This window comes from Mobula hypostoma, chromosome 12 (genome assembly GCF_963921235.1).
Source record: "Mobula hypostoma chromosome 12, sMobHyp1.1, whole genome shotgun sequence".
Lineage (NCBI taxonomy): Eukaryota > Metazoa > Chordata > Chondrichthyes > Myliobatiformes > Myliobatidae > Mobula > Mobula hypostoma.
The window spans coordinates 43,943,699-43,962,482 of NC_086108.1; the positions used below are offsets into that span (position 1 = coordinate 43,943,699).

General features: G+C 43.2%; 1 protein-coding gene across 1 annotated transcript in view; it reads left to right on the plus strand.

Moving 5' to 3' along the window:
- The window catches only part of zgc:110366 (uncharacterized protein LOC550476 homolog), a 160,914-nt gene that overhangs the window by 32,659 nt on the left and 109,471 nt on the right, over positions 1–18,784 (plus strand).

Genomic DNA, 18,784 nt, shown 5'->3' on the forward strand with positions numbered 1-18,784 from the left:
CTCTCTTGCCTGCTCACTCGCGCTCTTTCTTTTGCTTTTAAATGATCTTCAAACTTTAAGTCCTGCTTCTCAAGCCAAGTTGTTGGGCATCTATTGTAGTACTTCCTTGCATGATCTGGTGTCAAATGCAATTCCTGTGATGCTAAGATTACTTCCAAAGAACCTTATTTCATCCTTGATGCCAAACGCATCTTTCCTTGACAATGTTCAGTTTCACTAAAGCCCAAAACTTCTCAGTACTTGAATTCCTCTAAATTGGATTTCACTAAATTTCACTGCAACTCTTGCTTTGGCTGGACTGAATACAAATAAGAAGGCTCTCACAACCTTATTAAACACAGTACAGGGCACTCGACCTATCATGTTGACATTAGCTCCCAGGAGAACAATCCCGTTGTCCATACTCCTTTCCTCATTTCCCTGTACCTCGCAACAAATTTTCTTTTTGTGTCATTAATTCCCCTTGGCTTCTTTTGCCATTTATCTACATGAAGTATTTTATTTCCTGCAGCCAATTAACACACCAGCATGTCTTTACAATAAGTGAGGAAGCTAGAACACCAAGCAGAAAGCTGCATAATCATGGGGAGAATGTGCAAACTACACAAATATCACATGAGCTCAGGATTAATCCCCAAGTCCCTGGAACTGTAAGGCAACGGCAGTATTTGCTGTACCATTATGCTGCACCCATTTTTTCTCTTGATCTAACACCGTTGCTTCTGAAATTTCATACCTGGGTATTGTCTATTACATTGCACATAAATATGCACGAAAATGGCAGGCAAATGTGAGGTACTGCACTTTGGAAAGACAAATGTAAGAGAAAAGTGTGCAGTAAATGCAAGACCCTTAGGAGCATTAATGTACTCGGGCTTCTTGGGGTCTGTCTTATTTTTACGATGAATGTCCAGTCCCTGTACTCCTCCATCCCCCACCAAGAAGGCCTCAAAGCTTTCCATTTCTTCCTGGACACCAGACCCAAATAGTTCCCCTCCTCTGCCTAGCGGAACTTGTCCTCACTCTAAATAATTTCTTCTTTGGCTCCTCCCACTTCCTTCAAATAAAAGTGGGAGCCATGGGCACTCACATGGGTCCCAGCTATGCATGCCTATTTGTTGGCTACGTGGAACAGTTTTTGTTCCAAGCCTACATTCCTATCCCGCTCTTTTCCTACATTACATTGAGGACTGCATTGGTGCTGCTTCCTGCACCCGTGCTGAACTTGTCGATTTCATCCACTTTGCCTCCAACTTCCACCCTGCCCTCAAATTCACCTGGTCCATTTCCGACACTTCCCTTCTCTTTCTCGATCTCACTGTCTCTATCTCCGGAGACAGCTGATCCACTGATGTCTATTATAAACGAACAAACTCTCACAGCTACCTGGACTATACTTCCTCCCACCCTGCTACTCATAAAAACGCCGTCCTCTTCTCTCAAATCCTCTGTCTCTGCTGCATCTGCTCTCAGGATGAGGCTTTTCATTCTCGAACGTAGGAGGTACCCTCCTTTTTCAAAGAAAGGGGTTTCCTTCCTCTACCATTAATGCTGCCCTCAACCACATCTCTTCCATTTCCCGCACGTCTACTCTTGCCCCATCCTCCCACCACCCTACCAGGGATAGGCTTCCTCTTGTCCTCACCTACATACCACCAGCCTCTACATCCAGCACATAATTCTCCAATATTTCCGCCACCTCCGACAGGATCCCACCACCAAGCACATCTTTCCCTCTCCCCCCCCACCCACTTTCTGCTTTCCACAGGGATCGCTCCCTACGCGACACCCTTGTCCATTCGTCCCTCCTCACTGATCTCCCTCCTGGCCCTTATTCTTGCAAGCAGAACAAGTGCTACACCTGCCCCTACACCTCTTCCCTCACTACCATTCAGGGCCCCAAATAGTCCTTCCAGGTGAGGCGACACTTTGCCTGTGAGTCTGTTGGGGTTATGTACTGTGTTTGGTGCTCCCTGTGAGGCCTTGTGAGACCTGATGTGGATTGGGAGACCGCTTTGCCGAGCATCTACGCTTTGACCACCAGAACAAGCAGGATCTCCCAGTGGCGACCCATTTTAATTCCATTCCCATTCCAATATGTCATCCCTGGCCTCCTTCACTATCGTGACGAGGTAACATTTAGGTTGGAGGAACAACAACATGTTCCATTTGGGTTGCCTCAACCTGATGGCATGAACGTCAATTTCTCAAATTTCTCATCGATTCCAGTATTTCCCATCCCCTTTCCACTCATGTTATCTCCTTGCCTGCCCATCACCTCCCTCTGGTACTCCTTCCCCCCACCCCACACCATTTTTTTCCCTTTCATGGCCTTCTGTCTCTTTCACCAATCAACTTCCCAGCTCTCTACTTCGTCCCTCCCCCTCCAAGTTTCACCTGTCACCTGGTATTTCTCTCTCCCCTTCCCTGATCTTTCAAATCTATTCCTCAGCTTTATTTTCTCCAGTCCTGGCGAAGGGTCTTGGCCTGAAACGTCGACTGTGCTTTTTTCCGTAGATGCTGCCTGGCCTGCTGAGTTCCTCCAGCACTTTGTGTGTTGGTCTGGAGGAATGTTGTTTTGTTTGGCAGTTCACGTGTGTACAGATGAATGACCATAAATTGAACTTGAGAGTATATAAGTCAGGAAGTTAAGTTGCAACACTAGAATTGGAAACACTAGAAAATCTGCAGATGCTGGAAATTCAAGCAACACACACAAAATACTGGCGGAATGCAGCAGGCCAGGCAGCACCAGTAGAATTGGAAATGGTTTATTAGACCATAAGACATAGGAGCAGAATTAGGCCTTCCGGCATATTGAATCTGCTGCACCTTTCGACCCTGGATGATTTATGTGCTCTCTCAACCCCATTCTGCTTTCTCCCTGTAAGTTGTCACCCATATTAATCAAGAGCCTATCAGCTATCACTTTAAATATACCTAATGACTTGGCCTCCAGAGTCGCCTGTGGCAATGACTTCCACAGAGTCACCACCCTCAGGCTAAAGAAATTCCTCCTCATCTCCATTCCAAAGGGATGTCTTTCTATTTTGAGGTCCTAGACTCTCGCAGTATTGGAAATATCCTCTCCACATCCACCTTGTCCAAGACTTTCAATATTCAGTAGGTTTTAATGAGACCCCCACCCCCACTTCTAAGTTCCAGTGAGTACAGCCCCAGAGCTATCAAACACTCCTCATACATTAACCTTTTCATTTGCAGGATAATTCTCAACAACCTCCTCTAGACCCTCTCCAGTGCCAATACATCCTCTCTGTCACACAGGTGAGAAACTGCTAGAAAGTTCAGCAGTCTAATGAACAAGGAGGCAATTAAAAGAGAGAGAGAATATGGCGCGAGCTAAGACACGAGCTGGGAAGCGACCATGGTAACAGCTCAGAGCGGTTGAGCTAATTGGTGCTGGAATTTTGGATTATAAAAAGTTGATCCTTCGGTCTGATAACGGCAGAGGAGACACGACACGAGAGAACTGGGGAAGCTACCCGAGAAACCACTGGTGGAGTTTAAGACTACCACGAGGGTGGAGGCCACGGACCGATTAATTTCAACACGTGGTTACCAGTGTGGGTAAGAGCTTGCCTGTGGGCGTCTGCTGGTGGTGAACCTGTGCCATGGGTTAGTAGACTGTTCCCTAGAAGGGGCTCTGTCCATCTGTGTCTGTGTGGGGGTCATACGAAGTGACTCTGAAGACTTCGGAAGCAAGAACAACTAAAGCTGCTAACTGGAACATCAACTCAATTAACTCTCTCTCTATCCATCAATTCAACTCGATGCAACACTAAGTGAACTGAACTGCTTAATCTTACCTGACACCTCCCGGACTATTATTTTTGTATCCACACACACATTTACGGAGATATGTATATAAAATAGTTTATAACCTGTATTGTATTATTCAGTTTAATGATATTAATTCGTAGTAGTGATAAATATAGTCTTAATTTATAGTAAACCAGACTCCAGAGGTGTTCCATTTCTGCTGGTCCTTTTTAACCTGTCACGGGGTTCGTGACATCTCTTAGATGTGGGGCCCAAAACTGCTCACAATACTCCAAATGCAGTCTGACTAGTACCTTACAAAGTCTCAGCATTATGTCCATGTTTTTATATTCTAGTCCTCGTGAAATGAATACTAAAATTGCTACCTAGTGAGCTTTCCAGGCTGTGCTGTCAAGGTGGCTGACCAGGACAGGCTATTGGTGATGTTCGCTCCTAGTAACATGAAGCTCTCAATCCTCTCAATCTCAATTATTGTCATGTCCCATCCCAAGATACAGTGGAAAGCTTGTCTTGCATACTGTTCAAACAGGTTACGTCATTACACATTCCATTAATGTGGTACAATGTAAAACACTAACAATGCAGAATAAGGCTACAGAGAAAATGCAGTGCAGGTAAGCATTGAGCAAGATCATAAGGCAGATTGTACATTGTGAGGTCAAAAACTCATTTTGTTATACTAGGTAACTACTTAATAGCTTATAATGGCATGGTAGAAGCTGTCTTTGATTTTGGTGTATGTGCTTTCAGGCTTTTGTATCTTCTGCCTGGTGGAAGAGGGCAGAAGAGAGAATGTCCTGGGTCGGTGTGGTCTTTGATGATGAGGCAGCAAGAAGTATAGGCAGTCCGTGGAGGGAAGGCTGGTACCCATGATGTGCTGAACTGTGTCCACTACTGTCAGCAGTTCCTTGCAATCACATGGAATGCATTTGTCACATCAAGCCATTAATGTATCAAGATAAGATGCTTTCGATGGTGCATTAATAAAAATTAGTAAGGGTCAACGGGCATGCCAAATTTTCTTAGCCTTTTGAGGAAGTAAAGACACTAGTGAGCTTTCTTGACTGTGGTGTCAATGTGGTTGGAGAAGGACAGGCTAATGGATGTTCACTCCTAGTAACTTGAAGCTCTCAACCTGAACATTAACGTAGAGAAGAGCACGTACACTGCCCAGGTTTTTGAAGTCAATGACCAGCTGTTTAGTTTTTCTGACATTAAGGGAAAGGTTGTTGTCCTGACAACGTGTTACTAAGCTCTCTATCCCCTTCCTGTACTCAAACTGGTTAGACCACATTTGGAATATTGTATGCAGTTCTTGTCATCACTTTACATGAACAAACTTGGATCATCTTCTCTGGAGTACCAGAGCCTGAGGAGTGATCTGATGGAAGTATATAAAAATATTGTGAGGCATAGATGGGGTAGATAGTCAGAGACCATTTCCCAGAATACTGGAGGGCAAAGTTTTAAGGTGAGAGGAGGAAAGTTTAAAGCAAATTTACAAGGCAAATGTTTAGTTTACACGGACGATAGTAGATTCCAGGAACATTGCCTGCCTTTACAGAGAGCACTCGTTACGACTGGCAGATGTGTTTACAGACATTTTTAATCTTTCCCTCTCCCAGTGTAAAGTGTCCTCCTGCTTCAAAACATCCACCATTATCCCTGTAACCAAAATGACCAAGGTAACATGTCTGAACAACTGGCGTGCTGTCGCACTCACCTCAATAATAAGCAAATGCTTTGAGAGGCTGGTCGAGGACTACATCTGCAGCGTGCTACCACTCACACTGGACCCCCTACAATTCACCTACCGACAAAACCGATCAACAGATGACGCAATAGCCACAGCTCTACACACCATCCTTGCACATCTGGAGAAGAAGGGTGCTTATGTGAAAATGCTATTCTTGGTCTACAGTTCAGCATTCAATACCATAATTCCTTCCAGGCTCGACAAGAAGCTCAGAGACCTTGGCCTTCACCCTGGCTTTGTATAGCTGGATCCTGGGCTTCCTGTCAAACTGCTGGGATGTGGTAAGACTGGGCTCCCTCACCTCTGCTCCTCTGACCCTCAAAATAGGTGCCCCTCAGGGCTATGTCCTAAGCCCCCTCCTTTACTCTTTGTATACCAATGACTGTGTCACCACCCACAGCACCAATCTGCTCATTAAATTTGCTGATGACGCTACACTGATTGGCCTAATCTCAAATATTAATGAGACAGCCTACAAGGAAGAAGTCATCACTCTGACACAGTGGTGTCAAGAAAACAACTTCTCCTTCAATTTCGCAAAAACAAAGGAGCTGGTTGTGGACTACAGGGGGAATGGAGACAGGCTCACCCCTATTGATATCAATGGATCTGTGGTTGAGAGGGTGAACAGCTTTAAGTTATTCCACATAAACATCACTGAGGCTCTCACCTGGTCTGTACGTACCAGCTGTGTGGTGAAAAAGGCACAACAGCACCTCTTTTCACCTTAGACTGTTGAAGTTCGGTATGGGCCTCCAAATCCTAAGAACTTTCTACAGGGTCACAATTGAGAGCATCCTGACTGGCTGCATCACTGCCTGGTATGGGAACTGTACTTCCCTCAATCGCAGGACTCTACAGAGAGAGGTGTAGACAGCCCAACTCATCTGTAGCTGTGAACTTCCCATTATTCAGGACACTTACAAAGACAGGTGTGTAAAAAGGGCCCAGAGGATCATTGGGGACCTGAGTCACCCCGACCGCAAACTGTTCCAGCTGCTACCATCCGGGAAACGGTACTGCAGCATAAAAGCCAGGACCAACAGGCTCCGAGACAGCTTCTTCCACCAGGCCATCAGACTGATTAATTCATGCTGCCACAACTGTATTCCTATGTTATATTGACTGCCCTGTTGTACATTCTAATTTATTATAAATTACTATAAATTGCACAGTTAGACGGAGACGTAACATAAAGGTTTTTACTCCTCATGTATATGAAGGATGTAAGTAATAAAATCCATTCAATTCAATACATTCACACATATTTGAGCATTGCCTTTTCATTCTGCTGAGTGTACATACTTCAGTGTCTTCTCTCGGTATGTTCTTATAATGGGCTCTAAACAGAGCTGATGTGCTTGAGGTGGCTTTATGGTGCCTTTCCCACCATACACAGTTCTTTAGTAAGGGGATGTTTAAAAGTGTATATGTTGTTTGTGTACTGTATTTGAGGTAGATACTTCTGTTTATTTTGTAATATGATTGTAACTTCATAATATTCAAATTCATGTGTAGCCTTAAGTTAACTTTGTGGGTAGTTAAAGATGGTATGTCCTGGTGCCTTAAAAAAAGTGGGACTCATTGCTTCCAGTAGGAGAGGGAGATTGGAGCTGCCAGGAGTTAACACTGGACAAAATAGTATGGAGCTAATATTCTGTTTTCTGGTTGATAGCTTTTTGTAAATATTGGCAGTTTTCATTATTTTCACTAACTTTTGTAAGTTTTTTTATTTGATGCACCTAACAAATACCCATTCACTAAAGTGCCAAGTGGCTCCAGCCATTTTTCCTTCAGTCATAACTCACATATCTAACATATGGTGGCAGCGGTGGGATGGCCAGTCGCAAAAGGTTGTGTTCAACTTTGACAAGAGTGGGATTACAGCCCCAAGTCAGGAAACCTCCAAGACTAAAAATAAAGCAGATGCCTGGGGAACAGCAGAGACCCCAGTGGATGAAGAACTTCAGCCCAGGGCCAAACTCAGGCCAGAAGCAGAAGGGCCTTCAAGTGGCACCACCTCCAAACCCACTCTGGAAAATCTGTTCAGAGACTTTTTTGTCTGCCTAACAGAGGAGAGATAATGCTTTTAGAAAGGAGCTTCAAAGCCTGCAGAAGGGCTCCAAGGTGTAGTCTTATCAACAAGATGATGATGTTCTGAACTCTCTCCTCAGATTCAAGATGATGGCCCAGATATGGCAATGGCCAGAGGAGGAGTGGGTCTGCAAGCTCGTGCCACTACTGACTGGTAAAGGTCTTGAAGCCTGTGCTGTAATGAATGAAGAAATTTCCAACGACTGTCCTGACCTAAAGGAGGTGCTGCTGGCTAAATTTGATATTGTGACAGAAACCTATTGTCAACACTTCCGTTCCAGCCCCCTACCATGAGGAGAGTTGCCCCCTGAGATGTATCATCGCTTGAAGGGTCTCTACTACTGATGGATTCGACCAGAGTACAAGTACAGAAGGAGATTGGTGAGGCCTTTGTTCTGGAGCTTCGACTGTGGGTTCTTCCTCCAGATGCCAGAACAAGGGTCTGAGAGCATGAGCCAGCGGATGGACTCACTGTGGCCTGACGTGCCCTGCAGTACCTCAGTGCTTGCAAGGGGGTGTCATTGCGGCCATTATTTCGAAGCAACAAAGACTCTAACACTTCAAGGGACTCTCAGGGTAACTGCAGAATTGGGTAGTGGGAAAAAACAAGGGCAAAGAACCTTTGATAGTTGCTTCTAAGACTTTTATTTACATTTTCAGCAGCCAGATCATAAGTCCTCTGAATGTCCTCTCAAGAAGCCCAAACTGTCAGCTGTCTGCTATGTACCAAGAGGGAGAATGTGACAATGACAATAATGACTGTAATGGTTGTGAATACGGTAATAAAAAAGAAGCAGAATATGAGGAGAATGAGCCCATGTTTATAATAGTCAGTTAATGGAAAACCTGTTTAAGCTCTTTAGATTATGGCAGATCACTGTCATTTATTTTAAAAAAATCTTGCGCCTTCCTTTGGTGTTGACTATAGTCACCAAACACCTGTGCAATGTGTCCATGGTGACTGGAAGTCTAAGCCACTAGCAGAACTCACTATTGTGCTGAACGACCATAGGTACTTGAAGGTGTGGGGTGCCGGAGAAACTACCAATTGACATGATTCTGAGGAGAGATTTGCCTGTGTCACATGAGTTGCCGAGGAAGAGGAATAGTCAATCACATTCATCTATTAATGCAGGAGTAGAACATGCTCTTTCGTACTTTGGCATGACTCGTGCTAAAACCAAAACCATGGCTGGGTTACAATCTCTACCAGACTTGAATGCTAGTCTGTGCGAGGGAGAAACCAAAAAGCCTAGAAGTCACGCTAGCAATGGTGCCCATGGAAATATGCTGGTTCTCCTGTATCTGTTGATATTTGTACAGATGATGTACTTATTGATGGTGGAGGCCTGGGAAGGTTGACCTCTCCCATCTCAATGACCACTGATCATTGGAGCTGCAGAAGGTGCTTACTGACTTTTCACAGCTGTTCCAGCTGAGACCAGGACTGACAAAGCTCCTAAAACATTCCACCAAGATCAGACCTGACCAGAGTTCAGTACACCAACACTGCTACAGAGCACTAGAGCAACCTGTGGGGACACTGAAGGATGAGATTCGGACCATGCTGGAGCTGGGAGTCAGTGAGCCTTCAAATAGTGAGTGGAGCAGTTCCATCCTTATCATCCCCAAGAAGGATGGCATCCTGAGGGTGTGCATTGATTTCCAGAAGTTAAATGCCATTTCTTTATTTGATGCTTGTCCTATGCCCTGCATTGATGACCTACTGGAAAGGATTAGACGGGGATAGTAGCATTTTTACACTGGATCTTAGTAACGGTTAATGGCAGGTTCCCCTGTTTGACCAGTCAAAACCTCTCACTGCCTTCTGCACACCCCTGGGTCTATTTTGATTTACCATGATGTCCTTTGGTCCTCATGGTGCCTTCCAGCAGCTGATGGACTGGGTGCTGCAAGGCTGTGAGGACTGCAGTGCAGCCTATCTAGATGATGTGGTTGTCAGAACACCTGGAACATCTGCACAGTGTCCTGGAGAATATTCATGTTGCCAGTCTCACCCTCAATCTACAAAAATGTGAGTGGGCAAAAAGAGAAACCAGATACCTTGGCTACCAGCTGGGACACGGAGACGTTCAAACATAGGTGGACAAAGTGGAATTGATCTGTTACAGTCCTTGATATCCTGACCTTGTACTAAGAAGGAAGTGAAGTCCTTCCTGGGTCTGGTCTGGTGGTATTGTAGATTCATTCCCCAATTTGCCACTCTGGCTGCACTTCCAACTATTCTTACTGAGAAGCTTATAGGTGAGAAGCTACAGGTGAGAAGACAGCTGAAACGTCTCATCCCAAGCAAGGCTACAGGACCGGATGGTGTCAGTACCAGGGTGCTCAAAGCCTGTGCCCCTCAGCTATGTGGAGTACTTCACCATGTATTTAACCTGAGCCTGAGGCTCCGGAGGGTTCCTGTGCTGTGGAAGACGTCCTGCCTCGTCCCTGTGCTGAAGACGCCGCGCCCCAGCGGCCTCAATGACTACAGACCGGTGGCATTGACCTCCCACATCATGAAGACCCTGGAGAGACTTGTTCTGGAGCTGCTCCGGCCTATGGTCAGGCCACACTTAGAGCCCCTCCAGTTCGCCTACCAGCCCCGACTAGGAGTTGAGGATGCCATCGTCTACCTGCTGAACCATGTCTACGCCCACCTGGACAAGCCAGCGAGCACTGTGAGGGTCATGTTTTTTGACTTCTCCAGTGCGTTCAACACCATCCGCCCTGCTCTGCTGGGGGAGAAGCTGACAGTGATGCAGGTGGATGCTTCCCTGGTGTCATGGATCATTGATTACCTGACTGGCAGACCACAGTACGTGTGCTTGCAACACTGTGTGTCCGACAGAATGATCAGCAGCACTGGGGCTCCACAGGGGACTGTCTTGTTTCCCTTTCTCTTCACCACATACACCTTGGACTTCAACTACTGCACAGAGTCTTGTCATCTTCAGAAGTTTTCGGATGACTCTGCCATAGTTGGATGCATCAGCAAGGGAGATGAGGCTGAGTACAGGGCTACGGTAGGAAACTTTGTTACATGGTGTGAGCAGAATTACCTGCAGCGTAATGTGAAAAAGACTAAGGAGCTGGTGGTAAACTTGAGGAGAGCTAAGGTACCAGTGACTCCTGTTTCCATCCAGGGGTCTTTGTGAACATGGTGGAGGATTACAAATACCTGGGGATACGAATTGACAATAAACTGGACTGGTCAAAGAACACTGAGGCTGTCTACAAGAAGGGTCGGAGCCGTCTGTATTTCCTGAGGAGACTGAGGTCCTTTAACATCTGCCGGACGATGCTGAGGATGTTCTTCAAGTCTGTGGTGGCCAGTGCTATCATGTTTGCTGTTGTGTGCTGGGGCAGCAGGCTGAGGGTAGCAGACACCAACAGAATCAACAAACTCATTCGTAAGGCCAGTGATGTTGTGGGGATGGATCTGGACTCTCTCACGGTGGTGTCTGAAAAGAGGATGCTGTCCAAGTTGCATGCCATCTTGGTCAATGTCTCCCATCCACTATATAATGTACTGGGTGGACACAGGAGTACATTCAGCCAGAGACTCATTCCACCGAGATGCAACACAGAGCGTCATAGGAAGTCATTCCTGCCTGTGGCCATCAAACTTTACAACTCCTCCCTTGGAGGGTCAGACACCCTGAACCAATAGGCTGGTCCTGGACTTATTTCATAATTTACTGGCATAATTTACATATTACTATTTAACTATTTATGGTTCTATTACTACTTATTATTTATGGTGCAACTGTAACGAAAACCAATTTCCCCCGGGATTAATAAAGTATGACTATGACTATAGGCAACCCATTGAGGCAGACAAGTGAGTGCAAAAATGCTTTTCAAGACCTTAAAGCTCAGATATGTTCTTCACTTGTCCTTCAGAGCCCAGACTTTGACAAATGGCTCCTTGTCCAGGTGGATGCCTCAAGAGTAGGCATTGGAACAGGAGAACCTGGAGAAAAGCGACCTGTCCTTTACCCGAGCTGAAAACTCCCCACTCGGGAAGCCAGGTGTTGCACCATTGAAAACGCGTGCCTGGCCATTAAGTGTGCCCTTGACAGCCTCTGGTACTACCTTCTTGGTAGGGAGTTTGATTTTTACACAGACCACAGAGCATTGACATGGATTCAGACAATGAAGGACACAGTGGTACCTGGAGCTCCAACCCTTCAAATTCTGTGCCCACCATAAAGCAGGGAAAGGAAGTGTTTCTGCAGACTACCTGTTTCAGTGGATGAACATTGTCACCATAGGAGAGGAGGGTGGTAATGTGATGGAGAGCACTCAGTAAACGCAGTCCTTATACATGCACATACACACGCACTCACTCACACACACACTACCTTATCATTCTGCTGTTGTTGCGCTGACTGTACACATTACTATGTCTTCTCCAGTATATTCTCATAATGGGTTCTAAACAGAGCTGATGTACTCGAGTTGGCTTTATGATGTCTTTCCCGCCATACACGGCGGAATGTTCTATTTTTTTTTAGTAAGGGGATGTGTAAATGTGTATATATTGTTTGTATATTGTATTTAAGGAAGTTTTTGACTCACCTAATAAACACCTGTGTGCTGTAGTGCTAAGCGACTCCAGCCATTTTTTCCTTTGGTCATAATCCACATATATAACGCCGGCTGGTGGCGTAGTGGCATCAGTGCTGGACTTTGGGGCGGAAGGTCCCGAGTTCGAATCCAGCTGGCTCCCGTGCATGCTTTTCATCCGTGCTGGGTTGAGCGTCGAGCTAGCAACTCGACCTCGTAAAAAAGAAATTGCCTGCTACAAAAACATCAACAGCAAAAGTTGATAGTCTATGCTCCCTCGTGAGTTGAAAGGCAATTTCTCTCTTTTTCTCACATATATAACACCTGGGAAAGTGGTGGAAGTAGATACAATAGTAATGTTTAACTTGGTGCCATCCTGCACTCATAGTTGTCAATAGAAAACATTATTTTGTTTTCTAATATTTGTCTAAGTTTCTTTATTAGACAAGAGCTTTGCGCCAATAGTACTATCATCTTGGATTTGGGGAAGAAATCAGAATCAAACTATTTATCATGTATACTTCATGGTATCATAAATCAATTGTAAATTTCTTAAAGAATCAAGGAGCATAGTTTATCAAGTCTTTGATACTTTGGCTGATGGATGAAAATATAATCCGTCTTGTGTATGATTGAAGGAGAAGGGGAAAAAGTCTGTGTGGGATTTCAGTTAGTAACCAACTATTTGAAATGGGTGCTCTAATTTAAAGAAAAAGCAGGATTGTATGATGAATGTAATGCTTAAAGAAAAAATCAGAATCAGGTTTATTATCACCAACATGTGACGTGAAATTCGTTAACTTAGCAGCAGCAGTTCAATGCAATACATAATCTAGCAGAGAGAGAAAATAATAATAAATAGAACAAAACATAATAATAAGTAAATCAATTATGTGTATTGAATAGATTTTTTAAATGTGCAAAAACAGAAACACCATATATTGAAAAAAGTGAGGTAGTGTCCAAAGCTTCAGTGTCCATTTAGGAATCAGATGGCAGAGAGAAAGAAGCTGTTCCTGAATCACTGAGTGTGTGTCTTCAGACTTCTGTATCTCCTGCCTGATGGTAACAGTGAGAAAAGGGCATGCCCTGGGTGCTGGAGGTCCTTAACAATGGATGCTGCCTTTCTGAGACACCGCTCCCTAAAGATGTCCTGGGTACTTTGTAGGCTAGTGCACAAGATGGAGCTGACTAGATTTACAACCTTCTGCAGCTTCTTTTGGTCCTGTGCAGTAGCCCCTCTATACCAGACAGTGAGGCAGCCTGATGCAGATAGCTGGTGCTCATTGAATTGTACTTTAGCAGCTGTTTTTATATGGTATGGGAGCAAACAATGCTGTACTGGCAGATCTCAGAATGTAAAAATGAAAAACAAAAGGCAAAAACAAAAAATGGTTATTACATTTTCTATCTTCATGCAATTAATTGAAATTTCAAGGAGCCTTTGTAAATGCCTATTTTGGTTTTTTCATAAACCAGAAATCATCTGTATGCTAATGCTGTGAAGGAATCAGATTGTGAAAGCTATTCTTCATTGTCTGCAATGAAACAGAACATTTCTGTTGTAAAACTTGGTATTTTTTCTACTTCTTCAGGACACACTGGTTCATCTTAGACATAGCTTTTTTTTATCATTGCCAGTTCTCTTGGAGAACTTTTTTTTTGCTTTGTTAGCATTGCTTTACAGAAGATTCTGTTAGATGCTGTCTGTCATGCTGTTTTTGGAGGCCACATTTTGTGGAAAAAAATAGCAACAAATCTAGGCTCTGATCCAATGTAAAAGCCTTTTTGTTCTTGGTGAATGTTGTGAATCGCTTTGAAAAGCTTTGCATTCTTTTCGTTCCATTTTGAATTGGTCACAGCCACACTGACCTCTGGTTTCTATCAGCGAGTTGGATAGGCTTTTGTTCGATACTCCTCTGTGATACTTCGAGGAGACAAAGCAAAGTCTGAAATGAAGAACAGTTTTGTAGGTCCAAGCTTTTCTGCATGACCTACAGAAACCACTGTACTAAATTCCAAAAATTATTTCAGCAGGTTTTATTGAGCCGATCTGTTCTTAAAACTGTATGAAATATGCAAATTTCTTTCTATGAAGGAAAATTTTAAAATTTTTCAAAAATTAGCTTGTGATTTAAAATCTTGAAGTTTACTACTTAAACCAGTGCTCAGGGAGCTCCCTTTGTTAGAACCTAATCCTTGAGCTCTGTATCTTTCATAAACACCTGATAATAACAGTAGATATTGTTCAACATTTACAATTAAATTGTTGACAGAAATTTATACAAATATTTCCACCCATTTTTGCATCCCATAACAGCTAGGAATCGGTCACAAGATATTTTTCAGAGAGAAAAGGTTTGATGAACCCTATTAATGTGGTATAATATATGCCAGAAATGCATCATTTTCACAGCTGGAGTTCCTATTGAAGAAGGCTACAATTCCTTATATAAAATAAATGGTTTCTAAGGAAGCTGTGTGGAACATAGCATCTGAAAACAATTTGTTTGGTAATGGGAAATGCTTTAGACAACGGTGGGAAAGAATCAGCTGAAAAGAAATGATTCGTGAGTTGGCAGCAAATTCGCAATGGCTTTTGCCTGTGTGTGTTCTACAATGCCTTTTATAAAGTGACTGCATTAAATGTGCATTCATTAATTGTCCCAACAAGTACACTACTGTGTTGCCTGCAAAGGCATTCCACTCTTCCATCCAAAATGTGTAACCAGACTTAAAAAAAAGTTCACCTTCCTTATTTCATGCTAACTTAAATCACTGTATATTGTACAAAGAATTAATAAAGATTGAATCTTCATTAGTATTGGTCATATAGTGAATCTAGGATGAGATCTAGTTCAACATTTTAGGGTTGCTATAGAAAAGTTTGATGTTGATTTACAAGTTGGTGAAGATAGATTGTGAGCTAGAAATAGAATAGGAGAAGTGAGCAATAGCTTCCTCTGAGTCTGGTGCCTTGACAATGGTTTTTAAGAGTGAAATCAGGAAAGAGTTGTTTATATTAAATCAGAAGAAATATTGAGTAAAATTGTTTGAGCAACAGAAAGAAAGGTTATACATATTGCCATTGTCAATAGATGGTTTTCAGGACCAACTATAGGACAAACAGAGACTGAGAATAGTGTAAATGGTTGTAAATGAAAAGATTATTTTGAATTAAATCAGTTAGTGGTCAGTATATGTCAATGAAAGCAAGGGTGATGGGCAAGCATGTTAATGTGGGCTTCCATCTTGCGAGGATTTGGGAGAAAGTCTTAACAGAAAATGTTAGGTTTTGGTTAGTATTATAAATTTTCTTATTGAGAAAACATTCAATCCTGTCATGAAATATGGCTGTCAGAGTTCATATGCACGATGGCAGAGCAACGGGAACCTCTGAAACAATTCAGGAGAAAGGAGGAAGTGAAGACGAAGTTAGAAAAGCAGTAAGTGAAATAAATAGATAGCAAAACAAAACTGAGCAGCAGAGTGGGTTAAACTACGGAAAAAATGTTATCGTGGCAAAATTAAAGGCACTGTATTGGAATGATTGTAGGGTTCACAGTGAGGTAAATTAATTGATGACACAAATTGAAGTAAGTGGGTATAATTGTATTGTCTTTATAAAATTGCCAAATATAACAGTAGATCTGGGGATTGGGGTAATCTTAAAGGACTACAAAATTGATAAAGGTTTGAGAGTACGGTTTATTTTGTACAGCTTTGATCACTTTACCTAAGAAAGGATTTAAATGCCATAGAAGGAGAACAACTTAGATTTGCTGAACAGATTTCAGGATGGCACATACTCCATAAGGAGAGAAACTGAATAGACTTGGGGTGTGTTTTTTTGGAATTTCGCGGCACGAGAAGAGATCTCACTGAAATCTGCATAATTCTGAAAGAGCTTGACAGGTTAGTATGGGGAGGATGATTTCCCTGATTGAGGAGTTCAGTACGGGGGATGAACAGAGAGAGAATAAATGGTAACCAATTAAGGACTGAGATGAGGAGAAATTTCTTCAAAAGCATAGTGAGCAGTTGGCATACTCTTTCCCAGCAGGGTATGGAAGTTGTATCTTTGTGTTTGTTCAAAACTGAGATTGACAGATTTTTAGAGTTTAAGGGAGTCAAAGGGCATGGGTATAGTTATGGAAAATGATCCTGGGGTGTCTGCTCAGTCATGATATTAATGAATAATGGAGCAGGCTCAAAGATCCAAATGGTCTACTCTGTTCCTGTTTCTTCTGTTCTTAGGAGAATGAGGTATTCAGTCTTTAACAAAAGAGATGTCTGTGGATGCAGATGGTCCACTTCATGTTCCAGATGCAAAACTATTTTGCAGCACTGTGTACTTCCAGTTTGACAAGCACATTCCAATTTATAAAGTTTCCAGCCCAAGCAGTAATTCAATTCTGACCTGTTTACCTAAGAGTAAGCTTTGAAGAAACATGTCTGCATCTTGCCAGAAAATGAACATATGCTATATAGCATAATCCTGTTGCAGTGTAAAGCAGAGTAAAATCCAACTCTGAAGGTCACCAAAACAAAAGCTAAGACTGGAAAATTATTTCTTGTAGGGTCATGTTGATTTGGCAGAGCTTTTGGGATGGCTCTCAGAAAAAAAAATACTGAGATGAATACCTACTTATAATAGTTGTGCCCATATATGTTACAGTTTAAGGTTAATTTGTCATTTTCTTCTCAGAAACAGGCCTTTAGGTCCACTCAGTCTAGGCTAACCATCAAGCAAATCCAACTATATTTTTCCCCACATTCCCAACTTTTCTCTAATTCAACCACTCACCTGAATTTTAAAGGCAATTTGTGGAGGCCAATAAACCATTCTTTATGGGAGGAAAGCAGTGCATCTGGAGGAAACGCATGTGGCCACATAGTGAAAGTGTGAGATTCGTGCAGACTGCATTGGATGTTACGACTGATCCATGTCACTGGTGTTGAGAAGCAAAAGCACTTCTAGCTGTGTCATTGTAGTTACAAAATACTACAATCATTCTGTGATTCTAGATTGAAATTAATTTTAGCAATTATTTCTTTGTCAATTTACTCCCAAACTATTTTGCACAAACTTTGCCCATGTAAGTCATAATCTGGGTGATCTCTTCCTCCCCCCCCCCACTTCATATCTGATGTATGTACACGTGTTTATATATCACACATTTAATATTGCCTACCATTTTAGGAAGGGCATTGATGAGAATGGGTGCACAATATGAATTTAATATCCCAACTCCCAACTCGAGCAATCATTAGGGTTTGACCCTTGTCATCAGCCATATGGGAACCAAGCTATGCAGCTCAATGCAGGGAGGAGGAAAGGAGGAGAAGTCACAGCCCCTTTCAGGCCCACTGTCTGTGGCCAACTTCTCAGATTGTACAGCAGTCCCAAAAAGTTTAATAAAGCAACAGTTCACATTCCTTTTATTGCTAGACAGAATCCACTGAATAAAGTGCTGAGTATTCCAAAATAAACTTGTATATCAACACCAGTTAAAGTCAACTGATCACTCCCATGTATTCCATTTGTTTACTGTTCTCACACTATGCTGCTGGAAGGCTGATGGCTGTCAGTGGAGGAGACTGCGGACGGGCTCAGAAGACAACCTTACACAGCTCTAGCCCTCAAGCCCTGGAAGGCCCATATTTGGGCTGCTCGCCATCCGATCCAGGACATGCCTTCTGCTCATTACTACCACTAGAGAGGAAGTACTGGAGCCTAAAGACCCACTCTTGACATTTTGGGAACAGCTTCTTCCCTTCTGCTATCAGATTTCTGAATGGTCCGTCAACATTACCTCACTTTCCTCTTTTGCACAATTTTTTATTGTGACTTCCAGTAATGTGTTCTGTCTGCACTGTGCTGCTGCACAAAACGACAAATGTCAGTGACAATAAACCTGATTCTGATTTCCAAGTTTCATGATCAACAGTCCGGGCTGAATGGCAGGCCATGGCAAGGGTACTAGTAGATTAGCAGGTGTGGTACAGTATATAAATGCTGTCACTTTGATAGTGGATGACATTTTTGCTTAAGCATGCCAGGACTGCCTCTCTAGGGTAGTGTTTGTACACTGGTTTCTATTGTCAGAATGGTACAGACTTTGGGCAGATGGGGCTCGTCAGCTGTGGTTGGCAGATCATTTATAAGAAGAAAAACTCTGATCTCGAACCTCTGCCAGCTTGTGATTATACCCACTCATGGGGAAGGCTTCGGGAGTAAATCCTGAGGGGAGTGGAGGTGGGAGGAATCCCGAGCTAGAGTCCCTGATGCAGTTCTACATTGAGTTCGATGTTGACTGACAACTCCTGCAATGCCGCTGGTGCCAAACTGCATGGGTCTCTGCCGTTCTTTTGGATTCATCAGCTGCATGGAGAGGGGGAGCCTGCTGCATGGGCATAAGCTTGCTCTCAAACAGCTTATCGTATGGCCCTGGCTTGCATATTACGTAGACAGTTAGGATGCAACATCCATGGTTGACCTCAACCAACAGAGGGCTTCCAATGGCATAGTCTAAACAATGGGGTAATTATCAAAAT